This window comes from Microcebus murinus, chromosome 2 (assembly GCF_040939455.1).
Source record: "Microcebus murinus isolate Inina chromosome 2, M.murinus_Inina_mat1.0, whole genome shotgun sequence".
Lineage (NCBI taxonomy): Eukaryota > Metazoa > Chordata > Mammalia > Primates > Cheirogaleidae > Microcebus > Microcebus murinus.
In genome coordinates this window covers 5,018,629-5,036,064 of record NC_134105.1, presented here as the reverse complement: position 1 = coordinate 5,036,064, position 17,436 = coordinate 5,018,629, and the positions used below count along the sequence as shown (strand labels likewise).

Genomic DNA, 17,436 nt, shown 5'->3' with positions numbered 1-17,436 from the left:
CCAAGGTAGGAAGATCACTTGAGCCCAGGAGTTTGAGGTTGCAGTGAGCTATGATGATGCCACTGCACTCCAGCCCAGGTGACAGAGCAAGACCCTGCCTCTGAAAAAAAAAAGTATTCGTGCATAAACATATTTATAAAACATATATATAGGCCAGGCGCAGTGACTCATGCCTGTAATGCTAGCACTCTGGGAGGCCGAGGCAGGCGGATTGCTCAAGGTCAGGAGTTCAAAACCAGCCTGAGCAAGAGCTAGACCCCGTCTCTACTATAAATAGAAAGAAATTAATTGGCCAACTAGTGTGTGTATATATATATATATATATATATATATATATATATATATATATATAAATTAGCCGGGCATGGTGGCGCATGCCTGTAGCCCCAGCTACTCAGGAGGCTGAGGCAGGAGGATTGCTTGAGCCCAGGAGTTTGAGGTTGCTGTGAGCTAGGCTGACACCACGACACTCACTCTAGCCTGGGCAACAAAGCAAGACTCTGTCTCAAAAAAAAAAAAAAAAAAAAAAAATATATATATATATATATATATTAAAATCATCCACATGCATAATCAGAAGATCCCAGCCTATAATTCCTAGAAGATGTAGTCACCCCAATCTCAAGACCCCCAAATAGTTAATATTTTTTAAAACTGCAAATTCCACTTCCCTTCTTCTCTCCTGACCTCAACCGAATCACACACACACGCGCACACTCAGGGCCTCAGCAGCTTGGCAGTTCACCCCATTCTCTTGGGGTCAGCTCTGCAGCTGCCCGGGCACTCGGCACGTGGGCCCTCCTTCCCCACCCCGTGATCGGCTCATGGGTTGTCTCCCCCTATTCTCATGGGACCCCAGACCTGCAGATAACCCTGTAATCGTTGGGCCAAAGAGAGAGAATCCTAGGGGTGCCATAGAGGGCTCTGGACCCCTCACTCCATCATGCATTGTCCGGGTCCATCTCCCCCTGGCAGGGGCCCTCATGCCACCTGCTTCCACTCTCAGAGCAGGTCTCTGGGCCACGTCTGCACCTGGGAGCCTCTGCGGTGGGTTCAGACTGTCCCAGTGCAACAGCCTCTTCACCACTGATTGGACTTGTCCTGGGGGCTACTCTGGGCAGCCCGTCCCTGGACGCCTTAGGTCCATTTTCTCTTTTAATCATCACGACAAGCCCCTCAGGCAGGCGCTCTGTTTTACCAATGAGAACTGTGGGGCTCAAGGAGGTTACGGCTCCATAGCTAGTGAATGGGGCCAGGGGGTGGGCAAGATTTGAACCCAGGTGGACCCCAGACCCCTCCTCTTAACACTAAACCCCATTGTCTCTCCTGGACCAGTGCACAGGAACTGGCCCGTGTCACCTGCCAGCTGAAGGTCAACTAGGTCAACTAGGTCAACTTCCTGAGAAAGGCCCAAGAGTTGGGCGAGGAGACCCTTGGGATTGCAGAGCCCAGGCCCTGCTTCCTCTGGGCAGAGGGCAAGGCCAGGCACCACCCTGCAGGCTGGAGCTACATCCTCCTAGCCACTCTTGCTGTAGAGCAGCAGTCTCCAACCTTTCTGGCACCAGGGACCAGGGACCGGTTCCATGGAAGACAATTTTTCCATGGACCAAGGCAGCGGTGGCGGCGAGGGTGTGGTTTCACGATGATTCAGGTGCATCACATTTACTGTGCAGTCAAACCTCTCTGCTAATGATGATCTGTACTTGCAGCCGCTCCCCAGCGCTAGCGTCACCGCCTCAGCTCCACCTCAGAGCATCAGGCACTGGATTCTCATAAGGAGCCACAACCCAGATCCGTCGCATGCACGCTCAGTTTACAGCAGAGTTCACTCCTGTGAGAATCTAATGCCCCCACTGAGCTGCCAGGAGGCGGAGCTCAGGCAGTGATGCGAGCGATAGGGAGTGGCTGTGAATGCAGGTGAGCTTTGCTCACTCAGCGCACCTCCTGCCCTGCAGCCAGGTTCCTACCAGGCCACAGATCGCTACTGGACCCAGGCTGGGGTGGGGGGTGTTGGGCACCACAGCTGTAGAGGATCAGAGTCCAGGAAGCCGACTCCACGGAAGACTGGGACCTTTAAGAACAAGGAATTCTGCCTGGGAGCCCTTCTGGTCCTGGTGGAGGGTGGGCAGGGGTGGACGAGTAAGAAGAGAAAGGAGCCAGGAAGCCCCTTCTCGCAGCTCCCTGGCTCCCAGACAGAGGCCCCACCCCTGCCCCTCCTGGGGGGAGATTTCTTTGGAGATTCCCTGCTCCAGCTGAAGGCTTCCTCCTGTACACAAGCGCCCGAGTCTGCAGGCAGCGCGGAGCAGGGGTTAAGGGCCGGCTCTGCAGCTCTCCAGCTGGGCACCACTTAGGTCGGTGACTTAAACATTCTGTGTGCCAGTTTCCCCATCGGGGGGTCACAGTAGTTCTTATCACACAGGTTGTCGTAAGAAGAGTTAGTTCAGTATTTTCAAAGTACTCAGAACACTGCCTGGTACAGAGAGCCTACTAAACAGCGTGTGTTGTTGTTATTGTTATTAGACAAAGGGCAAACTAGGCTAATGAAAGTGCCAATTTGGGCTGGTGAATGGCAAAGCTGCTGACGAGACTCACAGAAAACCAAATGTGTCTACACGATGCCTCCGTCCCAGAGCTCGCTGGGCCCGCTCTCAAAGTGAAGGGCTCCCATAGGCCATCTGGGATGTCTACGCCAAGCCCTGCCTGTGGCCCAGGCTCTGCGATGGGCACGTCTGACCCTGACATCTAGCAATATCTAGCAGAGTCCGGCTGGACTGTGCTCTCTGTTCCCTCGTCAGAATACCCCGACTGATGGCCTCAGCACTGACCGCTGGGGGCCAACAGGCCACTCCTGGGGTGCCACGGTGTCCGGCCCTCCCCTGGTCTCTGCATGCCAACAAGAGCTTGCTGCACTCGGTCCGGTCTGATGCCGGCTGCTCGCCTCTGCAATTACGTAGTAATGTGATTCTAACATACCAAGGTGCAATGTGGTGTGGAGAGAAAAAGAGGTTTCCATGAAAATGAAGCTGAGTTCTTTAGAAACCAAATAAAGGCAGGTCACCCAATATAATAAAATTTCTGTTGACTTAGACTGAGCAAGACAACTGTAAAAGATTGGCAGGAAGCTGGGCATAGGGGGCACACCTGTAGTCCCAGCTACTTTGGGAGGCTGAGGCAGGAGGATCACTTGAGCCCAGGAGTTTGAGGCAGCAGGGAGATCCTATCTCAAACAAAAAAAGAAGAATGATGAAACTACAACCTACTCAAGCAAAAGCCCTTGGCCATCTGGCAGCTGATGTGTACACTGATAATGCTATAAGTGAAAATAAAATGTTTATATTTGAGGTAAAGCATTTTAATAATTCTCTACTTAAACCAAAGTTTTACTTGCTCAACCAGCCAATCGCATAGGTAGAGGGGCTCCTGTTACACTACACATTTCTCATCGCATTGTGTCTAGTGGCCCATTGTACTCCTTGGCCCCAAACCACATTCTTTAGACTCCAATTGGAGTCACTGTGCTGGGAGTAACGGAAGCCACAGAAAAAACATAAACATCTTCCCAGAGCATCCATTGGACTCAAAAGTTAGGGGAAAATATTCTTTATAGAAAAATAAACATGGATATATCATGGAATCGAATGTAAAATTAACATGAGCATTAAAAATAGAAGTTGAAGCTTCAAAGCAAGGTCACAGTTGGGGTGGGCTGCTGCAGGCCAGGGCTGTACATCCCAGCTCTTCTGGACAGAAGAACGGTGGGAAAGTTGGAGAAGCATGGTCCACCAGGGTCAAGGTTACTACCAGCTGCCCAGCCATTTCCCCTGGGAGCCCCCCAGCACAAGGGCTCCTGGGACGGCTGCCTCTGGAACAGCTGGCCTGCTTAGGAGCTTGCTGTTGTAGCTCACAGGTGACAAGGCCACCCAGAGTCCACTGCTGTGGCCAAGGTCACGATGGCAGACCTCACTGGTGAGCCCTTTCTAGTCCTGGCCCCGTGAGCTGGGCCAGGGGCTGCTCCTGCCACCACCCTGGGGGAGAAAGAAACACTGTGCAAGATGTCACCTCTGTCAATCCTCGCACCCAACGCCCAAGCTCCTTCTGACCTCGAAGGGCTAGAAAAAGCTGAAAAAGCTAAACCCGCTGGCTTTTACACATCTGAGAGGAACATGCTGGTAAAGAACAAAGCGGTTCCAACTTTTATGTGCAAAATGGGGATATTTATTGACACGTGCTCTGTGTGTTCCATACGAGTTGCTCGTGGGAGGATCGACAAGATAGTGGACAAATAAACCTTTAATCTTGCAAACCTCAACGCATGACAGGCACACCTGTCATTTAAAGCTCCCTCTCTCCCTCCCACTTTGTGGGCCTCAAAGATGTATTCATCCAGTGGCAAAAACTGCAACGTACCCATAACCTCATACAGGTTTCTCATTATTTCTAATCCTCACAACAGTCCAAAGAGATACTGTTATCCCGATTTTCAGATGAGAACCCAGAGACTTAAGCCCAAGGTCACCTACATGTGAAGCCAAGATACAAACTATCTGTCTAATTATAAAACTCTTGCTTTTGATACTCCCATGAAGTATCCTACCTTTCTGTTCATTCTCGAAACAGTTCCGCTGAAACAGGGAGCCATGCACATCTTAGGAAACGATCACATATTAGATATGCTGCACTTAATTTAAAAATAGACCACACTTCATCACTGATTTCCAAATGACAGCAGACGGGCTGTATTATTAAAATACTCATCACAGCACGCAACGGGGGGAAAAGATTCACGACCTGGGGGTTTGCCCTTGGACCTGTGGCTCCACCAAGAACAGCAGAGGTGGTCTGGGAGCTCGTCCTTTCCTTGGCCCTGAACACGAGAAACACCTTTAACACCTGGGATTTTTTGAGAAGGATGGGTAAGGTGGAAAAGTTAGAGTTTGGGGTTTTATTTTCCCCTAGAAGAAATTTCTCATGAAGCAGTTTATTTGAGAGCAAGGTCCTGGTTTTCTTAACTTCTTTCTCTAGGAAAATGCTCGCATTAGGTACACTCCCTTGACCTTCACGCCTCCCCTTAAGGCTGCCTGAGGTCCACTCGAGATGAAAGCAGAGGCCACTTTGCTCTCAAGGGCGGTGAGAGCAGGCATCACAGGCAGCAACCCGAGCTGGTGTCAAACCCCAGATCCTGCCTCCTGAAATGCCTGGGGCATCCACAGGGCTGCCTCAGTTTCCCAAACAACTTAAAGGAGCATCTGGATGTAAACAGCGGAACAATCACCAAGAATTCTGGACTTGAACGAAACCACGAGCAAGTCTGTATCCCCCATGTCCGCGTTGCAGAGGCTGCAGGACCGACCACAGGGGACCCAGGTTCCCGCACACCCGGCCCCATCAGCCCATCCGCTCAGTGAGGCCGGCCTCCCCCCACCCAGCAGGTTCATTTGCTGGCCCCGGATGGCTCCCACCAGAGCCAGCAAGACAGCCAAGGACTCAGTCCACAGGGACAGAAAGTGGTTGTCAGCTCCTCTCCTAGGACCACCCACCTCTATGGCAGAAATATCGATCAGTTACAGATTGAAGCAAGATGAGTCTTCAGGGTGAATGGAGACTTGTTAACTTACATTAAAATAATAACAACTGTGATATGAGAGACAAAAAATAGATGCCCCTTTATCAACTAAGATGGACTCTAATGTTAAGAAAACAAAAGTTACCTACAGGTTGAGGGCTCAGGGCCCAATTGGCATGGAAAATTTCTAAATTCCTACAGCTGTAAGAAAGACCTCACTCTTGCTAAACTTCCTAACAATAGGAGCTATCAGGCAAATTATCAGGCCTCTCATAACTCTGATTTACAACCCAGACCTCTACAACTCTGATTGGACACAAGACTGGCCTACATTCTTTTCTGATAAGCATGTGCATGCCTTCAACCCCCTCATAAATATGTATAGCTTTCCCCCAAAAAACATGCTGAATAGGTATGACTTTATTGGGTGATACAGACCCTGTGAGGCATAAAACCCAATCTGCCCATTCCCTCTTCTAAGAGAGAGCACCAGCTGCACATAGGGCTCACGACTGTAATACCAGCACTCTGGGAGGGCAAGGCAGGAGGATCACTTGAGCTCAGGAGTTCAAGACCAGCCTGAGCAAGAGCAAGACCCCATCTCTATTAAACATAGAAAAATTAGCTGGGTGTGGTGGCAAGCACCTATAATACCAGCTACTCGGGAGGCTGAGGCAGGAGGATGGCTTGAGCCCAGGAGTTTGAAGTTGCTGTGAGCCAGGCTGATGCCATGACACTCTAGCCCAGGTGACAGAGTGAGATGACATCTCAAAAAAAAGAAGAAGAAGAAGAAGAAAGAGCACCTTTGGTCCACACTGGAGACGATCTCTTCCCAATTTGCAAACTGATATCACCAATAAAGCTCTCCTTTCTACTATTTAGCCATCCTGGTGGTCTTTTCGATGAAACAAGAACAGCTACTATTTACTGAGTATCAACTGTGTGCTAGGTGATGTTCATTATCTAATGTAACTCGTTTAATCCTTCAGACAAACCTAGGAATGGGTCCCAGTAAGCTTCATTTTATAGAGGAGGAAATGCAGGATCAGAGAAGTTAAATAATCTACTCAAGGTCACATAGCTGGGAGGTGGAAGAGCTATGGTTTGAATCTGAACCCAGCCAATGCCAGAGTTCAGGGGTTTAACAGCTACGTTACTAAATTTAGAGATGTATCCAATTCCTGGAGAGTTGGTTTACCAGGTACCTAAGGAAGTGCAAACCTCATGCGATACAGCTAGCATACAGAACACAAGCTATTTAAATTCATTAGTAATAAAAGAAATTGTTTTAAGTAATTACCTTTAGGCATATTAGCAAAACATTTATTTTAATGTTATTCAATGCTGGTAAGAATGTTGTGAAACTGGGCCGGGCGCGGTGGCTCACACCTGTAATCCTAGCACTTTGGGAGGCCAAGGCAGGAGGCTTACCTGAGGCCAGGAGTATGAGACCAGCCTGAGGAAAAGCAAGACACCCCTCCCCCATCTCTACAAAAAATGAGAAATGGAAGTGAACACCAAACATATATTTCACAATATCACAGTGCCCGAAAGCAGGGACACCAGCATTTTCTCCAGCATCTTCCACTGAGGGACATGTGTGTTGCTTATACACCCCACTACCACTCTCAAAATATTGTAACTGATATTTTTAGGCATATGGCTTTTCCCATATTTAAGAATTATTATGTCAAAGGCATTGAATCTGTTTATAGCTCTCCGGGCTAAATGGTTTTCCAGAAAGACTGGACCAAAAATTATTTTTCTAAGTGAAATAAAATAGTTTCACAACATTCTTTTTTTTTCCCCTTTTTAATGAGGAGGGGTGTTCAGTTGCCTTGTTTGTTTTTGTTGAGACAGAGTCTCACTCTGTCCCCCTTGGTAGAATGCAGTGGCGTCATTGTAGCTCACTGCAACCTCTAACTCCTGGGCTCCAAGGGATCCTTCTGCCTCAGCCTCCTGGGTAGCTGGGCCTACAGGCTCACACCGCAATACCCGGCTGGGTTTTTTTTTTTTTCCTTTCTTTTTGGTAGATGGGGTCTCACTCTTGCTCAGGCTGCTCAAACTCCTGAGCTCAAGCGATCCTCCCACCTTGGACTCCCAGAGTGCTGGGATTACAGGCAAGAGCCACTGTGCCTGGCCTTTTTTTGTTTGTTTGTTTTTGAGACAGAGTCTCACTCTGTTGCCCAGGCTAGAGTGCAGTGGCATCATCATAGCTTGCTGCAGCCTCAAACTCCCAGGCTCAAACAATTATTCTGCCTCAGCCTCCCAAGCAGCTGGGACTGCAGCCACACGCCACCAGACTTGGTTAATTTTTTAATGTTTTCTACAGATGCACTCTTGCTATGTTGCCCAGGCTGGTCTTGAACTCCTAGGCTCAAGCAATCCTCCCATGTCGGCCTTCCAAAGTGCTAGGATTATAGGCGTGAGCCACCACACCTGGCCTGGAGAAATTTTAAAAGGCAAAAAGATCACAATGAGCAATCTGATCTGAAACTGCAGAGACAGACAAATGGGCAAGGTTCCCTTCGCTCACCCTGTGCTGGGGACCCAAAGCCTTATTTATACAAGTGGGTGAAATGGTTAGGGGTAGTCCTGGGACCCCTGAATATGGGAGTCCATGCACTGTGATATCGAGATCCACTGGGGAAGCCCCCACTCAGGCAGCAATTAGAACGAGAACAGAAGAATGTCAGGGGTGATAGGATTATGAAAGTTGGAATGTTTAAACAAGCTTGATGCAAAGAAGTTGTGTCTCCTTTACCTAAGTGTTTTGTGAGAATGGATATTATATCTGGCTGGGGAACACTTCCCTACCTAGTACTGGAACACAGAAAACATGTAGACCTAGGCGATGTAGAAATAGGGATGGTAGTGCCCAGGAGTTCCATAAAACAGTGGAAAGGGTTTATACAGGATCTTGCTCCCTGGGAAGGCTGGGGAGGCTCCTTCCCCTAGGAGCGACTCTGCCAGTGTGCAGAGCGGCTAGATTTCACGGCGCCCTATACTCAGCTCTGAACTCACCCACCAAGAGCTGACGGGTTTGTGGGTGGCAGTTCCAAGGTGAACAGATAACATCCTATCCGAAAGAATGTCACTCTGATAAGGAAGGAAAGATCAAGTCAGTGAGGTGGGCTGAACTGCACGCTGTTTTCCTAGCAAGTGAGAGAGGAATTGCACTACAGTAACAGCTCTTGTGTTTGGGTTTTTACTGACTCACGGGCAGCGGCCACTGGCCTGGCTATCCACGCAGGCAGGGGGCAGTGGAAAGCTGGGCTACTACAGGGATGCCCCTGCGGAAAATGGAGGGGTGCATAATGCCCGTCATGGCACAGCCGTCTGACGACACGCCGAGGCCCATCAGAAGGTCTCTGTTCTAGGTTTGGAAGGTGACTGGAATAACAAGCAGATATCCCTGGGTGCTGAGGTGGCCACCTGGGTCAAGAAATGAGTGGATACGGGGCATCGCAGCGGTGCAGAGATGGGCTGAACCTAGACACGTTCCTCTCTCGCCCTCCCGGGCGCACGATGCCACTAAGAACTGTCTGCCAGCAACAGCGCCAGCCTGCCAGCGGCTCCAGGGCAGACTCCCTGGGAGAAGGCCCTGAACAGGGCTGGCAAGTGTGATGGATGCTGAGAGCCCCGGGGGACTACAAATGGGGCGTGACAGGAACCGACCCTGGCCCCAGACTGGGCTTTGCTTACTCTTGGAAGATGCAAATGCTCCAGGTGCCATAGAAAAACCAGGATGGAAGATGCCTCGTGGATTTGGGTGGCTGACCGCCTGCCATTTCTCCAGACCAAGGATCACCCTCACAGCCCATGGCGTCCAGAGGCCAGAGAGACGGCCTCCTCAGAGCAACGGTTTGACCAAGAAGTGGAACCGGCAAGTGAAAGAGCGGCTGTCTAAAACAGGGAGAGGAGGCACGAAGGGCTGGCGTCTACGCAGCCACACTCAGCATGAGGGGGTGGGGAAGGACAGGTATGAGTAAGTACACTGGTATAACCACTGTCATTTCTTCTTCTTCTTCTTCTCTCTCTCTTATAGACAGGTCTAGCTCTGTTGCCCAGGCTAGAGTGCTGTGGCGTCAGCCTAGCTCACAGCAACCTCAAACTCCTGGGCTCAGGTGATCCTCCTGCCTCAGCCTCCCGAGTAGCTGGGACGACAGGTGCGCACCAGCACACCCAACAACTGTAATTTTTTTTCTTCCCCACATCACCTTAATGACACTTCTATGGCCACCAGAAAGGGTACCTAGGAAATGAAGCAACATAGAAACTTGCTAATGAGCCAATGTTAAGTAAAAAAAAAAAAAAGCAAATTATAAAAGCACATGCCGAACACCTCAAAAAATTAAACACAGAATTACCATGGGATCCAGTAATTTGGGTAAAGACCCCAAAGAACTAAAAGCAGGGACTTCAACAGATATTTATATGTCCATGTTCACAGCAGCCCAAAGGTGGAAGCAACCCAGTGTCCATCCACAGAGGAAGGGAGCCTGAAAAAGGAAGGCGATTCCGATACACGCTCCCACACAGATGGGCCTTCAGGACATCATGTAACTTAGATAGGCCCATCATAAAAGGACAAATGCTGCACGAGTCCACTCATGAGAGGTACCTTGAGTTGTCACAGTCACAGAGACAGAAAGTAGCATGGCTGCCAGGGGCTGGAGGAACGGGGAGAGGGGGGGTTACTGCTTAATGGGTACCGAATTTCAATTCTGCAACATAAAAAAGTATTTCTGGGGTGGGTGGTGGTGACGGTTGTACAACAGTGTGGGTGCACTAAATGCCACACAACTGTACTCTTAAAAAGGTAAATTTTAGATTATGAATAGTTTACAATTAAAACATATAAATTAAGATTAAAAAGCACATGTGATTAAATTTGCAATTAAAGTGCTAATTAAATGAGAATGCAAGTATGCAGTGATTGGCAAGGAAACCCAATGGGTAGCGCCGTGCTGGGAGGGCGGGATGCTAATAACCAGCTTCTGCAGCCCCCACTCCACACCTGGTCCTCTGTGGACACCGCGGGGACTGCCGCGTGCCTGGCGCTTCTCATGGGGCAATATGTGAAATCCTAAAGGCTAACAGTATTGCTACTCCAGTGTTACAACTAGGGCTCCTGAGGTTCTGAAGGGTGAAATGACTTGCCCAAGGTCACCCAGCAGAAAAAACGTGGCTGAGGTAGGGGCAGTCAAGGTGACTGACTCTTGTAATCCTAGCATTTGGGGATGCTGAGGTGAGAGGATCGATTGAGCCTAGGGGTTTGAGGCTGCAGTGAGCTATGATCTAGGATCTTGCAACTGCACTCCAGCCTGGGCAACAGAGCAAGACCCTGTCTCAAATTAAAAAAAAAAAAAAAAAGTGGCTGAGATTAAAACCCAGTGCAGCTGGCTTCAAAGACAGCACATTTTTCTTCCATGCGGCAGTCCCTTCCCCCCGACGACCACGGGTTTCACCCCTGACACAAGTGACTTTCCAAAGTGTCAATAACAAAACCATGATTTTGCTTCCTTATTGATAAGATAGCACTTCTCCCAGATTTCATGACCAGACCAATGCCCTGCTGTGGCTGAGGCGCAGCTTTGCCAGACAGCCCTGGAGCCCCCTCAGCCCAAGTGCACCCCCCATGTCCTCAACCTGTCCTTCCTACAAACTTCAGTAATGGGGGTCTCCCCAAGCCTCTCCCAGCCCCACTAGCCAAGCCCTGCCCCCACCTCTCCTGAAGGCAGCTCAGCAAACTTCAAACTGAGAGGAGTTTGGGGGGAGAAAGAAGAGGAGGAGCAGTTCTCTCCTTGGGAACCCCAGAAGTTTTCCTTTCTGCTACTGGGACCCCAGGAAGTTAGGGGAGGGGGCTGCCAGGCAGAGACAATGGTGCAGCAGAGGCCACTGGGGACCCTGACATCCTTGCCTAAGGTCACCCAGGGGACAGTGGCAGAACAGGGCAGGTTCCCTGCAAAGCTGATGGCAGCGCTCAACACGGTGCTCAGAAAACACAGAAAGAAACACAATTCTGTCCACCTGTACCGGGCGGAATGGTGACTTCCACAAAGACAGGTCCATGTCTCAACCCTAAGGACCTGTGTGTTATTTGGGAAAATAACTACGTGGCAAAAGGGTCTCTACAGACAAAAGTAAGGATCTCGAGATGATTTCATCCTGCACTATCCTAGGGGCCCTACATCCAATGACAAGTGTTCTTATAGGAGACAGAAGGGTAGACGGACACACAGGGGAGACGGCTATGTGAAGACAGAGGCAGAGATTGGAGTGACGCAGCCATGAGAAACTGCATAAGCCAGGAAGGACTCTCCCCTGCAGTCCCCAGAGGGAACAAGGCCTGGCTGACACCTTGATTTTGAACTTCTGGCCTCTAGAACTGAGAGAGAACACACGTCTGTTGTTTTCAGTGACAGTGTCCCCCTGTGTTGCCTTGGCTGGAGTGCGGTGGCACCACCCATCAGCACGGGAGTTTTGACCTGCTCCGTTCCCAACCTGGGCGGGTTTCACCCCTCCTTGGGCACCTGGCGGTCCCCATTCCCAGGAGGCCACAGTACCGATGCTGAACTTCATGCAGACACTCGACTGGCATAGCACACCACAGCCCAGGACTCCACTGCACCCGGCATTTCTGCTGTTTTAAGCCACACAGCCTGTGGTCATTTGTCACAGCAGCCACAGGAGGCTAATACAGGCTGAGCACCCCAAATCCGAAATCTGAAATATTCCAAAATCTGAAACTTTTTGAGCACCAACGTGACGCTCAAAGGAAATGCTCATTGGAACATTTCTGATTATCAGACTTGGGGGCTCAACCAGTGAGCATATAATGCAATTATTCCAAAATCCAAAAAAGTTTGAAACTGAAACACTTCTGGTCCCAAGCATTTCAGATAAAGGATGCTCATGTTCCGCAGCACTCTGGGACCAGACGTCCCAAGCAGGTCCATCCCTTCCTGCAGCTTCTCAGCCCCCTCTCCCAGCGCTTTCTCTAAGCGGACGCAACGTCACCCCCCCCCCAGCGTGAGTGAAACAAGCTAAGTGAAACATCGCTCTCAGAATGCTACCCCCACCACTCCAGTCACTCTCCCTGTGCTCAGACACTAGGGGGCCTTGGAAGGCATCCATTTCTAGCAGAAGCCCTGACCCTCATCAGAGGGGCTGAGGTTGTCACCTCTGGGGACGGGGCTCCTCTCATGCATATCCAGCCAGCGCAGCCGTAAGGGGAACTTTCACAGGCCCCAGGGACCGTGCGGGCCCCCAGAGAGGGGAGAGTGGCCCATGTTTTGGTAGGACCCACAGTGAGCCACAGTGTTGGGCTGCAATGAAAGGGGAGTGTGGCGGGGAGGTTCCTGGGTTTTTTTTTTTCCACCTTGAAACTGGCAGCATTTCTGATATGATTGTGGGGGATTTCCACCAACCAAATTAAAGACAATTCATTTTAGTATTAACTGCTACTAAAGAGGAGAGAGGTGGAGTTTTGCAAACTTTGCTATTTAAGAAACACTGTCACTGGCACCAAGATGATAACGTTGCCCTCCCTCCAAACAAGCCAAGCTCTGCCACTCTCCCCTGCTCCTGGTGCACTTGCTTCTGGACCGTCCCAGGCGACAGCTTTGCTCCGAAAAACATCTGTCCCCTGGGGAGTGGCTGAAGCCTCACTCCTGGCTGAAAGAGCTTTTTCAAAGGTCCCACGTTAAGGAAACATTTGCTGGGGCCCCAAACCTCACATCAGACCCACAGAAGCAGCTGGCCTCAGAGAGGGAGGGAACTGCTCTCTAAACAAAAATGGTTTTGAAAAATAAGCCAGCCAAAGGGGAATTGCTTCATAAGTTGCATATTCACTTCTCCCTTTAACTGTGCAATTGAAGAAAAACAAGGTGAAGCAGGAACTGCCCCTCTCAACCCCCCTGCCACCCCCATGAACTCCCTCCCTCAACACTGCAGGGCTGGGTGCAAAACCCACTTGGCTCCAGAGGCTGGTCTCTAATTATTTCTCTTAGCAGAGCCCCTGCCCCCAGTGGGATCTCAGGAGATGCTGGCTAAACTTAGCAGAGCAGGAGAAGAAATGGAGCCCGCAGCGTAGTGCGAAGACAGGGCGGAAGCATGGATGGAGGCTGCAGAAACACAGCTTGTCCTGCTAGAAGAAGAGCATGGCACTCACCATGTTCCAGAAACATCTATGTTGGCAGTGTGGCCGGCGCTGTTTCTGCACATGGCAGAGGGGTGGGGGAATGGGGCTCAGAAAGAGGTGAGCTTGGTTGTCTCTAGAGCAGGCAATGGGTTTTAAGTGCATTCCCCCCACTGCACCCCAAACCGTCTTCCATCCTTTGCAGGAGTTTGTGACAGCACCTAGACTCAACCCCACCTGGTGGACAGTCCTCCCACCAGCCAAGAGGGCTGGAATCCGACACCAAGAAATCACACTATGCGAAAGGGCTGACATTTCTGCTCTAGAGAGCAGAGAGAAAGCTCCACTTCCAGCTCCCTGTGTTTGGTGGCAGCAGAGACCTCAGGAACAGTCCTCCTCCCCACCTGTCACAGCACTCAAGCCCTGGGGTAGTGGCAATAGCGGATCTCACAGAGAAGTATCTCAAGGGTCCCTTAGAGACTGCACCTCTGAAAGGACACCCCACGTCTCCCCCTCCCACACCAAGAGAACTGAGGACGTTTTCCTCACTCTGCAAGCACTTAGCATGGCAAAGCGCTCCAGCCTCTCAACCCGCAGGGAGTGCGAACAGAACAGCGAAGAGCTTGGGTCTGGGGTCGGTGAGTTCTTCAACTTTCCTGAGCCTCCGTGTCCTCAACTGCAAAATGGAGACATCACTCCTCAGTTCCAAAGGCCCTTTGGTTCAGTGAACCTTCCCCTCCCCCTTCGTCTGGGAGGTGGGTTCAGGACCCGCAGGCCCCTCCTTCCAGGGGGCACCGAACCAAGTGACAGCTGCTCAATCAGCCCAGCGCTCCACCCGCAAACGGGCCACATCTCAGGAGTGCCGTGTGCGGACCCAGTATGTGGGCCGCCCCGACCCCCGACCCCGGAAACTCATCCCCACCCCCACGAACGCACTTTTCTTCGGAGCCTCCCATGGGCGCTTCCCTGACTCTGAATTCCCACGTCCCCGCCAGGGCAGAGCGCGGCTGGCTGAGCAGTGGCCCCATTCTGGTGCCCACGAAAGGTCGTCTCAGTTCCCCTCTCCCCGATCTCAGAGAACGAGGTGCAGAAAAGGAAGCCTAAATAAAAACAGGAAACTCGATTAAAAAAAAAAAAAGCCCCATTCAGGCTGAATTACGGGTAAGAGTATTTAAAAAAAAAAAGTCCGGAAATGCAAAGCTGGTGGCGGTTTTGCAGCCGTAACCCGGGCTGAGCCGCAGATCCGGGGGCGATGTCGCCTGTGCCGCTGCAGTCCACGCGGCGACAGGCGCTGGCAGCGCGGGGCGCGGGTGGGGCGGCGCGTCCACGCGCGGGGAGGGAGCGCCCGGAAACTTCGCGCCCCGCCGCTCTCGGCCCGCGCCCCGCTCGCTGGGGGTGGGAAGGGCGCGCAGGGCCCGGCGCCGGCGAGCGGAGCGCGGCCCTCTCCCGGTGCCTGGGGGTGAGCACCGGGCGACTCAGCCCGGACCTCGGCGCCGTGCGGGTCGCCGGCGCAGGGAGCGCTTCCCGTCGCCCCGCGCCCCAGCCGGCGCCCGGGAGCCTGCACTGCCGCTGGGGCGCAGCGCGAACCGCGCCGCCCGGCCGGGGCGCCCCTCGTCCGGCTGAGCAGCGCGCACAGGACCGGGACAGGGCAGCTGCGCGCCCCTCTCGGCGGGCCCACAGGGGACGGGCCCGGGTCCGGAGCGCAGTCTGGGCGGCGCGGCCCCGGAGGCGCCCGGTGCCCAAGTCGCTAGAAGCGCGGAGGCGCCCGGCCAGGGCGCGCCGGCTGCGCGTGCCAGAGAGACGCCTTCCAGCCGGCTCAGAGCTCTGCGCGGTCCCCAAAGCCCTGGCCCCGGTCCTCTCCCCACCTTACCGGTCCCGGCGCGGCCGGCGGCGGGGCCTGCGTTCGCTCGGAGCGCGCGCTGGGCGCGAGTGAGCCTCGACGGCCGGAGGCGGGGCGCGTGGGGCGCTCCGCCCGCTGACAGCCCGCACACTCCACTTCCCACTTTGTTTCCTTTCGACTTGCAACAGGAAAAACAACAGGTCCTCCCGCGCTCGCTGCCCCCTCACCCCCCGCCTCGCCCGCGGCTGGAGGGGCATCGTCCCAGGTGCCGCTGGAAGCTGCACCTCGCCCTGCTTCAAAACAAGTTTTCTTTTCATACACAGGAAAACAACCCAATAAAGGCCCTAAGCGCCCCGAAACTTCCACCTTCACACACGGAAGAATTTTAACAGCAGCCAGAGAAAGGCTCCAGAGCGCGAGATTGAAACCCGCAACTGCAGCGCCGGGCTCCAGGCTCAGGACACGCCACCCCAAAATATGACTGTGGGAGACCAGAACGTGCCACCTCAAAATATACTTTTTTGTGGCATATTTTGAGCTGGTTATTCTGAGAAACTGCAGACACAGGAGTAGCTCTGAAAAACTGTCCTTTTGTAGAATCTATAAAGAAAATCATTAGTAAAGTATCTGAATCAGGCAGAGGGCTACTCAGAGGTAACTTTATTACCTGAGAGACTTTATCTGTGTAACAAGACAACCTTTTTTTTTTCTTTTTAAAAAAGTGGGGTGGAGTCTCCCTATGTTGCCCAGGCTGGCCTCGAACACCTGGGCTCAAGCAATCTTCCTGAGTGGCTGGGATTACAGGTGTGGGAAACTGTCACCAGTGATGAGACCACCTTTATTCATACATTTCCCCCCTCGCCCTGCCATAATTTGTGCAGACTGCTCCCCAGTTGTCTGCACCCCAAGCCCCAGCTCCCTTCTGTAGAAATATGTCCTACTCCTTTCAGGACACTACATAAACTGTAATCATCTGACCCTTCTTCAGTCTTATATTCTGTGGGATTTCCTTTCTGTGCATAAGTACATAGTTAAATGTGTGCTGTTGTTGTTTTTCTTATTCATCTGTCTTATGTCATTTTAATTTGTAGCGGAGCCAAAGAATGCAGCAGGGTGGATGGAAGCCAGGTTCCCTGCCCCTCTGCACTGCGCTTGAGAGGAGAAGCCAGGGGAGACAGGCAGGACCACCGGACCCTGTTGGGAGGAATGCTGGGTCTGTCCCTAGGAAGGCACCCTGTCATCCTCCCAGCAGAGCATCTGAGGCGCCCAACCTCACTCCCACCCCAGGGTCGGGTCACCGGGCCTCCGCAGAGGTCTCTGGCCTGCTCCAAGGAGATCCTGCCAGAAGCCAGAAGGGAAATGGACTGACGGCTGGGTAAGCACCTGTCCCCAACCCTGCTTTTGCTAGGCCGCAATTTTAAACACTGCCCCGGGTTTTCAAAGTTTGTGGCAAGAAACAGTCGGATGAGGGCTGGTTTTGCATCTTCCAAAACAACTCTTCACTGAACACGTATTCACCGACAGCAATCAAACCATGCCTTTGACTCTGCTAGACGTTGCCGGGAGAAACGAGGCACGCCAACAGCTAAGATGTGCTTCCGTATTGTTCTCTTTGATCCCCATGAACGTCACCCCAAAATATGCCTCTTTGACATAAATATTTTTGAGCTAAAGGTAACTAAGATGCAGCAGAGGACAAGATCATTCTATCCTCTGCCCCTTTCTGCCTGTTAAGTAAAATTTGTAGGCGGCCATTGATGGAGAGTAGACCCCTGTGCTGGGGCCCAACAGGCAAAACCAATATGGAGTCATTCATGCCAAATGAAACTGATTAACTCAGGAGTACGCTCGGGCAGCCAACGGCAGGGTTTTGTCAGGTTATAGCAGCTG

At 51.9% G+C, this 17,436-nt stretch overlaps 1 protein-coding gene across 3 annotated transcripts in view; it reads right to left on the bottom strand.

Moving 5' to 3' along the window:
- PIK3CD (phosphatidylinositol-4,5-bisphosphate 3-kinase catalytic subunit delta) overlaps nt 1-16,232 on the bottom strand; it is a 50,742-nt gene extending 34,510 nt beyond the window's left edge. For all 3 annotated transcript variants that reach the window (XM_012791438.2, XM_012791444.3, XM_075993839.1), the window contains exon 1: nt 15,577-16,232. The gene's annotated coding sequence lies outside the window, so the exon portion shown is untranslated. The remainder of the gene's footprint in view (nt 1-15,576) is intronic.
- Nucleotides 16,233-17,436: the final 1,204 nt, after the last annotated feature.